The 10,083-nt window shown below is 41.3% G+C and overlaps 1 protein-coding gene across 6 annotated transcripts in view; it reads right to left on the bottom strand.

Moving 5' to 3' along the window:
- LOC111870031 (protein tweety) overlaps positions 1-10,083 on the bottom strand; it is a 72,304-nt gene that overhangs the window by 44,777 nt on the left and 17,444 nt on the right. Inside the window, exons 1-2 of one of the 6 annotated variants that reach the window (XM_023861974.2) lie at positions 3,285-3,429; positions 2,761-2,849 (exon numbers count right to left, since the gene is read on the bottom strand). The exons of 3 other annotated variants lie outside the window; for them this stretch is intronic. The gene's annotated coding sequence lies outside the window, so the exon portion shown is untranslated. Of the gene's footprint in view, positions 1-2,760; positions 2,850-3,284; positions 3,430-6,523; positions 6,586-10,083 lie in introns of those variants that run through there. 2 more of the 6 variants (XM_023861973.2, XM_023861975.2) reach the window with 2 other exon arrangements.

Here is a 10,083-nt window from a genome sequence, read left to right as displayed (position 1 = left end):
TAATGGGTTCTTTTAGATGAAAACAAGGAACAAAGGACAATAAAAAAAAAATTGTTTTAAAAAAAAAAAAAAAAACAGGATGATGGATAATAAGTCAATAATTGTGGTTCTGGTAAATAAACACCTGTCTCTCGAGAACAGAACGAATGTGAAAGGAACAAATGGGCCAGCAGTATCAGCTATGAAGGAACAATGTGCTTAATTAAATGGAAAAGTTTCAGCAAATCATATTGTAAAAATCTGCATCCTGCCATATCACCACGTATATAATGCAGAAGGATCACAGTCCATAATAGTTCAAAACCTCTACCTAAATTATTAATCATATGGTTCGCCTGATTCAGCTGATCAATTATATTGAACTGAACGTTAAAGTCTAGTTATATGGAGGCCGTCAGGTGACACTGGCCAATGTTCTGCCCTACTTTGTAATAATATTATATTTAAGCATCCTGTTGCACTCTACACGATAAATGACACAAATTCCGTCCCAAGTGCAAACAATATATATTATATGTCTTTGATCTTGTTCTTTCTACACTACATGTTTCGGCCTCTATCGGCCATCATCAGGTGTATACTCTTAACGTTGCTGCCACATTGAACCCAGTCTAAAATTTAACAGTTAAAAACACAATGTCATATTCTTCGTATTATCAACATCTACATCGTTGATATATGTCTGGTATGTAGATTATGTTGCACACGTCAAATTTGATATTCTTGTAGTAGCACTTTAAAAATCTTTAGTTATGATGTTTTTAAGATCTTTTAAAATTTTCTCTAAATTTTAAATTTAAAATTTAAAATTCTTAGGGTTACACGCCCTATGTCTAAGTGCTGGAGCGGCTAGTTCTTGTTTTCACACTGTACAGGTGTTATTTAATGTAGTCTTCTTGTGTGGGTGCCGCTGCTTGTCTGTACTACGTGTCTTTGTACTACTTTGTAATAATACATTTTTTTCATTACTTTGCTTATCTGCAAGAAGTTAGTAACATTCTGATGATCTTAATAAACAAACATGTTATGTCCCTTCTCAATTCTACATACAAAAAAGATGTCCATACTATATCAATGTATAAATAAAAGAAGCCAAATAAGTCAGTACTGTTTCATTGGTATACTTGTTAAGGTGACTGGAAATATAATCTAAAATAAAATCTTCGAAAATTTACAAAAATGTTTAAAAGTTTTGATAATTATATACATTGCTGTTAAAGACTGATTTAACAACAACTGAGAATTTTAAGATATTTATAAGCATAGAAAGTTTGACTATTATGAATATTTTCAGAAATATGAATACTTCTGTTTTACAAAAGTTTTTCAAAACCAGGCACATCTGAAAAGTAACAAAGTTTAGGAAGATATGGAAAATTTCACATTTGCAAATTTATTCTGAAAATTGAAGGGCAATATGAAGATGGAAGTTTTGTGAAACTACGAACATTTTTAAGAACACAAAGACTTGGAGTGTTTTTAAAAAAATCCCATTGCGATAGCTTACAAGAAGGACAATTTTGGAAAGTTAATCAATTAGGTAAATAAATATGTTCAAGAAATTACATTTTTTTTTAATTCTGTAGCTGCTTGAAATATAAAAACCTTCAAATATTCCACAAATGTGATGTTTGGAACATGCCAGAAATGTTGGAAGACAACAATTTCAAAATAATAATAATTTTTTTTATTTTAAAACCCTGAAAATGTTTAAACATGGAAACAATTTTAAATTAATTATCATTTAATTACTTCCTTACATTAATATCGTTTCAACAATTATCGAGAACTTCACTGTGCAGGCAGATAGAGGCCCCTGTGAAGGGACCCTACTTTCGGCGCATTAATCCATATTCACCGGGCAGAAACCTATGATGGATGAACTCTTAAAGGACAAACATAAATAGAATCCGTCCACACGTTTGAGCACTAGCCAGGTGCACGTGCAGACGGGCAAACGGCACTCCATAATCGTTTCGTCGTATTCAAGGGTGATGAAAACATTTAAATCCGTCGCTTTTTCTTCGTGATTATAGCACCCATATTCTGAATATGGGAAAATAAAACGTTAGGAAATATAGAGCACAGAAGATGGGAAAATAAAACGTTAGGAAATATAGAGCATAACAACATTTCCGCATTCCTTAGCTTTCTTTAATTACTTCAAAACCCGTAAAATTTATAATATACCGTATTTACGCATGTATAGGCCGCAGCACAATTTTCAGACAGAAATTATAGAAAAAATAATTTTCTTGGAATATTATTTCAGGAGTAGAACACCCTGTACTACTAATTGTGAATATAATTTTTTTTAAATGAAGAGTGATTTCCAATATTTCGAATATAAGCCGCACCCCAGTTTTCCTCTTGAATTTTTGGCAAAAAATGTGCGGCCTATACATGCGTAAATACGGTATATGGTATAAGACGTGTTTCACTTTACTCTACAACTTTTGTTTGAAATATTTTTCGCTCTAATAAATATTTAGGGTGATGATACTGGAGATGGGTGCACAAACGCAAGAAGGTGTTCATATAACGTATCCAATATTCTTATTCGAGCCGAAAAAAAAGGAATGTTGAGACATATTTTAGCAAAACTTTACCAATATCAAGCCTTCGTGAAAATCTCTTCGGTGGATCTGTTGTTGTTGTAAGCGGACAGACACGGGTGACGCAACAGGCACAGTTTTGCTATTTTCTTTAGAATGAATGAAAGATAATAATCACAACAATGAAAATATATTGTATAATTACCTTTGCTAGCCGTTCAAGAATGACTCTTATGTTAATCCATCAGCTAGTCACCGACCTCAACAGACATCTTGTTATGTAAATGGTCAAATCTGTCAAACCAATATTGTTATGAAAAAGGATGAAATTTGTTAAAATAGTGAATAATTTAAGTGCCACTGCATCTCATCTGTCAGTGACGGAGAACGTTTCATTGATAAACACGTATAATTAGTTGTTATCCCTATTAACCGAAATATAATACTGATTTGAACATCATAACCGGTATTTTTCTGTTCCACAAAAACCTCCAGGAAAGTACTTTATTTTTCCTTGGCACTACATCCCCAGTGGGCCTAGGCCTACCTCCTTGAACTTCTCTGTTCACTTAGGTTTTTCTAGATCTTACATATACGGTAGGACTCCTTGGGCGGGTGATCAGCTCGTCGCAAGGCCTCTACCAAAGTACGTTATTTTCGTCTTATAACCTTACGAACTATTACCACCATTCCTATTCATTATAACAGTTTTACAACAGAAAAACATACACGTAATCCCTATATACAATTATTACATGAATTCAAAGAACATAACGAACTCGGTTCTGCTGGCACACACTTCGGGCTGCTACTCCACAACACTGCGAGGACACCGTGATACCATGATTCCCGCTAGGTCAGCTGCAGCCACAGTGAAAGCACAGCAACTTCGGGTATTTCCGTACTTGGGTTACAGACGACACTGAAAATGTTCAAACGACTCGTATAGTCTCGAAACCTTCTAAACAAATACTGACAATACTTCGAGCTCTATGTTTTCCCCGAGTTCTTCTTTCGTATGTATTTTGATTAGATGGAATTAATGTTTTAAATATCTCCACAAGACGAAGGTCGGGAGAGAGCTTTAGGACCCTCCCACCGTACACACTGTTCAAGGTTCGGTGGTATGCGCAACTGTAGAGCCCGGCATCAGATGTCCGCAGAGTTTCTCTTCGTCTTTGCATGAAAAACGGTTGTCAGCCTAACACGTCAATCAGCGTTTACTGTTTCTTCCTAATATTATTATCGTCGTACCCCAGGCTCACTAACCACCAGCGTTTACATCGTGGCGTGGAACATGGTGTATAACATGTGGAGTTCATTCGCTCCAGTGCGCAGGGTGGAATTTACTGCAGTAGGGGTACCGAGAGGGGTGTTCGGGAACACGGTGCTCAAGAGAATATTCGACCGAAGAGAGATGAAGTGACAGGAGGTTGGAGAAAACTGCATAATGAGGAGCTTCATAACTTGTATTCTTCTCCAAATATAATTAGAATGATCAAATCAAGGATGAGATGGGGAGGGTATGTAGTACGATTGGGGGAGAGGAGGGATGCATATAGGATATTTGTGGTAAAGCCGGAAGGAAAGAGACCATTGAGAAGACCAAGGCGTAGGTGAGTGGACAATATTAGAATGGATCTTAGAGAGATAGGATGGGATGTTATGGATTGGATTGATCTGGCTCAGGATAGGGACCAGTGGAGGGCTCTTGTGAACACGGTAATGGACCTTCAGGTTCCATAAAATGAGTGAATGAGGGGTACCGAGGTAATCAAAATGTGGTGGACCCTATAAGTAACAAGAGTCGGTTATGCTAATTCTTGTTTCCCTTATTTCCCATTCATTCTACAGTAATCTGTCAGACGACAGGTCCACACTCTCTTCCAAAACAGTTCCTCCACTTAATGCGATCTAGAGCTTTCTCCTTCAAATAAAAATATCCTCTTCTGTCCCCAAGGACATCCAGCATCTTCTTACGTCTTCTTCCTCGTCTTCTGGATCTCGCATACATGGTATCTCTGTTTTTGGAAAGAGACTATCCAGGAAAAGTGATAACGTAGTAGTTTTTCTATTTGCTTTCCACATCGCAGTACAACAGCCGTTCAAACCACTCTGGTCACGCCTGTTGCTATACGAACTTGAACCATCTCGAGCATCATTTGCTCTGTGCTTCAAGTCGCTGCTGATGACACTGCTTCCGGCATCAGTTTTTGGTTTTTGGTGTCTCTCTTCGTCTGAAGCCTACCCTTTGACCTGTCCAGCAACGGAGGCCCTGCCAGTAGCTACGCTACCGCTGGTATAGCTCTCAGGGTCCTTGGCATACTCAAACCCCCTCACCACGATAAGGTGGAGACACCAACGAGAGGGTATTTCCTATATGTACTAACTAAAAATAAAAAACAACATGTTGTGATTTTAGAGAAGCAAATATCTCGATAACATTTGTGAGTTCTATTTGTTTCGCGGCGACTCCGGGACGATTGTCCGGGTAGTTCCCCTTAAATCCGGCCCTGTCCGTGTGTTATTTTGTGTGTTCATGTCTCCATTCAAATACAACCAACTGTGGTCTAGAACACCGGTGAGACCGTGGCTCGGTAAATTCTTGTTTTCTTTATAATACGAGGGCCCGGCGGTTGAGAAACACTGGTCTAGAAAAATGAAAACGTCAACCTGGGATCAAGTTCGCAGCCGTGGACTGAAGAAACCTGTTACAAAAGTGAAGTACGGCTACTGGACCACGTGGCTGCAAAGAACGCACAAGTGACAGCCAGCCGTACTTTCACCAGCTCTGTGGCAGTTTCCGCAGTCCATGTCTTAAGATACCTGTACTTCGATTCTGAAGCCGAGCTCCAATTCTGTCCAGCTTCTATTCGATGACGTTTGGTTTCCCGTCTACTAGCAAGTCAGTTGCCCTCACTCTGCTTGCAGCATTCTAAATAGTGTGGAGAAATCGAATTCCAGGAACCGTTCTTCTAAATTCTCTCTCCTCCTAGCATAGTTACGCTTCACACAAGTTATGCATAAACGCAGCCGATACTCTAGTGAGCCGGGATAGCGTAGTCCGACCAAGAGGTCGGAATTCGAGTCTCGGTACGGTCAAGAATTTTCTCTTTTCCACGTCGTCCAGACCGGCTCTAGGGTCCACCCAACCTCCTATCCAATGGGTACCGGATGCTGTTTCCTCGGGAGTAAAGCGGCCAGGCCGTGAAGCTGACCACTCACCTCCAACTAGTGCCGAGGCCAAGAAAATGTGGATCTATACACCCACTCCCCCATACACCTTCATTGTATAGTACTTATTTGGTTAAGCACGGGGACAACTTTACCTTTTTTATACATATTTCCTCTAATCACTACTGCTGATTCAATATGGCGTGAAGCGAAGCAGTGAGTGCGCATAACAAAAAAAAACGTGTTTCGGCTCAGGCAGAAAATAATCTCACCATGTAATGCATGTACCAATAATTTTATGAGTTGAAATATATGGATATATTTATTTGTACATTCCACTTGATGATCTTTTGTCTGCATTATTTACTGAAAGTAGATGAATCGCGAGATAAAGAAATATACCGTATTTACGCATTTATAGGCCGCGTGCGTGTATAGGCCCCATAGCACAATTTTCAGACAGAAATTATAGAAAAAATAATTTTCTTGGAATATTATTTCAGGAGTAGAACACCCTGTATTACTAATTATGAATATAATTTTTTTAATGAAGTGTGATTTCGAATATAAGCCGCACCCCAGTTTTCCTCTTGAATTTTTGGCAAAAAATGTGCGGCCTATACATGCGTAAATACGGTAGTTCCTAGTTCCAGCATAGGGAAAGGACATATTATTTCTACACCAAAACAACACAACACTAATAATGTATAGACACCATAAAGCTTAAACGTTAAACTTGCAGTTAATTTGTCATTTAACTCTGTCGTGCCAATCATCCCTGTATGTTTACTAACCAACACACAATTCCATTATCGTAACCTGTAGTCATTTACTCGACCGGTCCCCACAATTTGAAACGGAACTCATCCCTGCTTGCTACACTGTATATCCATTGGTTGGTTCTGACCCCACTGCGGCATTCAATAATTGAAAAACAGTACTGTCTGTAGGAACAGAGATGTCAGCGGGGACTGTCGCCCCCCCCCCCTTTCACACACAGCAAGCGTATAGTGAGTGACCTGCACACCTTTCCCCGCTCCACAACCCACCTGGCATATCTATTCTGACAGACAATACGTTTACACAATGATGCGTGTAAGTACCGCACTAGGTCATTGGTCCGTTGTACCCCTCACGCCGGTAGGGGAAAGTCAAATATGTGAGCAGTGGGTCCTAACGAACCATCTACTATTAATGTAATGGGGATTCTCGGTATTCCTTTCGTGTTTTAACAAAGACCGGGTCGATTGTCGTAGATACAAAACCGAACTTGGTCACGAAAGGAAATTAGTAGCTACCATGACAGTTCCTTCTCGGAACTAGGGTGCCACGTTCCGGAAGCTATGAGGAAGCAACTCGTTTCTTTACACACACAAAAGGGTCAAATTTTTCATCTCCATTTAAGGTGCAGATAGTAATGCATGACATACAATTCACGGAAAATTAGTAGCGAAACAGGTCGTGGTCAATATAAATTTGGATGCGAATCGATTATTATGCGCCCGTGCAACTTTACCTGTCCTTCTTCTTCACGAGGGCTCTGCTCCATAAAGTTACTAATTAATGTGATTTTGATATACAAGAATAACGTATGCCAATATTAGCACACTATACTGCAGTTTAGTGACCTCTATAACGGTTTACAACAGGGTTGGGAAACATGTGGCTCTAGGTCTTTCAGTTGACTACGAATAAATTTTAGGTGGATTGTTAATGCATGGGAGAATAAGGCACGGAGTTATATCCCAGGGGATAGTGCTCTTTATACTCCCCAAAGTATCTCCATCTTGTCGTGGTGGCGCGGCTTGCGTGACTCTGTGACCTGGAGAGCCGGTGGTAGTTTAACTATCGGTAGGGTCACCCATGCCGGAAAGGTAAAAGGGTAGAGTCCAGACTAAGAGAGATACCCTGGTCCTCCAGGTTGGGGGTTGGGCATGTGGCTAATAACTTCATCCTGTAAAAAGAATTTTGTTCAGGAACCTAACAACCAGCCTCGGGTCATCATGCGTGGGTCCATTCCTAGGGCAGCCTGCACTGGTTGTGGAGACTGGCTGTAGAGGAGGCCAAGGCTCACCCAGGGTTGTAGCACCGAGTGGTAGGGTGGTAGATGGGGCCGCGCCATAGCTCAAGCGGTTAGTCGCTGGCTTCCCACCGCAGCGACCCGGGTTCGATCCCGGATCTGGTCAAGTGGGATTTGTGGTGGACAAAGTGGCGCTGGGGCAGGTTTTCTCCGAGTCATTCGGTTTCTCCTGTCAATCTTCATTCCACCAACTGCTCCACAACCACCCTCACCCATCATCTGGGGCTGGTACAACAGACCAGAAGTGGCCGCAGTACAAGGGACATAGTCCCACACCACTAGCAATAAAAGAAAAATTATAGGTAGGTAGGTGAGCAAGCAGGCAGGCAGGCAGGTAGGTAGGTTAGGTAGAGCTCTTCATAACCACCGCTGTGAGAAAATCAAATGCCACATAGTAACATTTTTGTTACTTATGATTTACAGGCGGTTTTGAAGCTACACTTCTCAGAAGGGTGGCCTTCTACTTAACATTCTTCTCCAGTGATAGTTACGTACAGTCCTGAATCTGTGCCCTCGGAGATGAACAGCAAGTCAAACTATTGCTCCTGTCTCAAAGGCCGGCAGTTCGGGCTTGTATTTCTGGCTAGCAGTTAGCAATTCATGAAGACTGTGTCTCGCTGCAGTGTAAGCGTTCGTCCTTCTCAATTTAACATATGTTTCTACGTGTTTCATGTAGTTCTATATAAATATGCCTACAGAATCCTTTTCAGACAAAACAAAACAAACTCCGTGGCTTGAGTCCGCAAGCAAACTATACCGAACGAGTGACCGCCGCTTGTCGGCGAAGTCAGGCCCAACTTTAGCGGATAGAGGGTATCGCGTGGTCAGCGCAACGAATCCCCACGGCCGTTAATTTCGGTTTTCTAGACCGGAGCCGCTATTTCCTTGAAATAGCTCCTCAGTTACCCTCACGAGGCTGAGTGGACTCCGTTCCAGACCCACTACTTCGCAGAAAAACTGGTTGCGCCGGGAACCGAAACCGGAACCTCTGACTACTAGACCACAGAGGTGGTCTTCTTTTCAGACTACTTTCCTCTTTCGGAAAAATAAAAAGTAGGCTTATGCGACGACCTAGCTCTTTGTATATCGCCCCCCACCCCCGAATCGTTGTTCGGTAAATGATCGGTAAATAAGTACCCGCGGCAAGGAATACACACGCACCAATAGAAAAAACTGTTGGACGCGGTATTTTCTGTGCGGTCCGTGACATATCAAATATTTATTATGTAGTGAAAGGGAAGTAGGCAACCAGTTCTTCTCCAAACTTCTTGTTTTTCACTGTCAGCGTTGGTGCCCTTAAATTTTCACCTTAGTTAGTTATTGGAGAGGGTGGGTTTCCCCATTCACTTAGACCTGTATTGGTCCATTGTGCTTCCCTCTATGATTTCTACCAGTCTCTATATCCTACCGGTACTGGTGCTTACAATCAGTCCCGCCCAGCCAGCGAGACCGGCTCTACTAGCTGAGAGGTATCTATAATGCTTCCCCCATCTACCAGAGGTATTAGAGACTGCTGTTGGGCGGGAAACGTCCGTAATTTGGCTCAGTGACCTCCTTTGGAGATATGAGGTTCTTTTACGTGCCGTAAAGCTACGACACGGGACCCACGGCTTAAAGTCCCTCCCGGAGGACTTGTTCCCTGAATTTTTCCGCCCTTAAAAATTCGACGACCTCCGCCGGGTATTTGAACCCGCGTACTACGAGTCATGAGATGGGAACGTTACCTCTAGACTATGGAGGCCGCTTAAATTTTCACCTTAGTAACGTGTTATATTATGCGTATGTTGGTATAAATTCTGAAATTAAAAATTGTATTTTGGCCTGAAGTTGCTTATGACGCCCGAGTTGGTACATGTTCATATTACCTACTAATACTGCCTATATCAAATTAAATAAATAATAACACAGTAGGGTTATAGACAATTTGAAGTAACACTCCACATAAAAGTATGCCCAGCCGGTTTCGTCACTACCAATGTTGTCTCTGTCAGCCTGTTAGAGCACTGGAGTGGTGATTAAACAGACAGATTGTCTCAGTAACTTCAAGGACTTCAGTCAGTTTAACATTCGTAATGATCCGGCATGCGCGTGTCTGTGAAGGAGATATAAACATTAAGGTTGTCATCCGGGGGGGGGGGAAATGAGGTTAAGGTAACCCCCGGAAATTAAGGACGTTGAAAGTAGGGGTCCAGGTGTGTCAAAGTAACCGCCCCCTCCACTTCCGTTAACTCATTAAAGAAGAACTGCAGCTAACAGCTTTTACACGAAAAGAAC

This window comes from Cryptotermes secundus, unplaced genomic scaffold (genome assembly GCF_002891405.2).
Source record: "Cryptotermes secundus unplaced genomic scaffold, Csec_1.0 scaffold109, whole genome shotgun sequence".
In the NCBI taxonomy this organism is placed as follows: Eukaryota; Metazoa; Arthropoda; class Insecta; order Blattodea; family Kalotermitidae; genus Cryptotermes; species Cryptotermes secundus.
Note: the sequence above shows the minus strand (reverse complement) of the source record. Positions and strands in the feature narration are given on the sequence as shown.